This window comes from Corvus brachyrhynchos, unplaced genomic scaffold (genome assembly GCF_000691975.1).
Source record: "Corvus brachyrhynchos isolate BGI_N302 unplaced genomic scaffold, ASM69197v1 scaffold283, whole genome shotgun sequence".
Lineage (NCBI taxonomy): Eukaryota > Metazoa > Chordata > Aves > Passeriformes > Corvidae > Corvus > Corvus brachyrhynchos.
Window position 1 is genome coordinate 277,993 of NW_008237409.1, and position 1,235 is coordinate 279,227.

Genomic DNA, 1,235 nt, shown 5'->3' on the forward strand with positions numbered 1-1,235 from the left:
ACACAAGAGATTGGGGTAACTGGAATCTGGCTGGTGAAGGGGGGCTGGGCTGACACCATCATCATCTAAAGGTCTTCTGAGGACTCTTAAAAAACTCACCTCTAAACTGTCTCCAGAGCTTTCTTGCTCCTAACCCTGGGAGAAGTCTTGCTTTAATGACTATATCATCACCCCAGTTTATGTTCTTTTCATGACTGAAGCACATTTGACTCTTTGGAGTGGGCAACTTTGTAATAGTTATTGTTAAGGAGTGTGGGGGGAAAGGGATGGGGATTGCTCCATACAGGCAGGGCTGCCTTCTGTATTTCAGTTTTGGGTGGGTTTATTTTTGATGAAGAGCAAGGGAGTGATGTATGTTATGAGGAAGTGATCAATTACCTGGCATGTCTGGAGCACTGAGGATTTTATCACATCAGGATGATGGTGATTGTTTTGTTGGTTTTTTTTTTTAGATCTGCAGCAGAGCAATCTCTGGATGCCTGATTGCAGCCGACAGGTAAACTGTGGAGCCAGCTCACCAGTAACTGTGACAGGCCTCCCTATCTCCTGTCCCCGCTTCTTTTCAGACTGTAATGGCTTGATGAAGACATGCTGTCAGGGTGATAGAGACCCAGAGATTATTAAATGAGGACACCGTCGACTTGCAGAATTACTTTAATCTTGCAGGAGGCTCTATTAGCTCCTACTGGCCCCCCTTTGAAGGGGTTAGAGAAGAAAGCAAAGGAGGCAGGCTGCAAAACTTGCAGCAGTGTTTGTTCTCCAGAAAAGTTATGGCAGAGCCCAGGAAGAAAAGTGGGAATTGCACCTGGCTTTGTCTGTGTTGCTGGTACCATGCTGGGCAGAGGATTGATTTAATTTATCCCAGCAGGTATTGGGTTATTGGCTTTGGGGGGTTGTGAAGCACAGCACATTTGGTGTCTTGTCCCTCGCTGGTCTTGGAAATGATGGAGAAATTATTCTGTATCGGGCTGCTCTTCCCTGTACCCGGTTGTGTGGGCTCCACCCTGCTCCAAGGGAGGAGAGGGCTGTGGCATAGGGGCTGGAGTTTGTATCCAAAGCTTGAGTAGCTGTTTCTCTGAAAACAAGGCTGCAGTTGCAATTTGTATAAAACCACTCTTTGCCAAAAGGGATGATGGAGCTGGTTTGGACTAATCACAGAGCTGTTCCACTATCGTTGCTGTGACAGCGTGACGTGAAATCCTGTGTGCTCTGTTTGTGATCACCTGTAGGGTGAA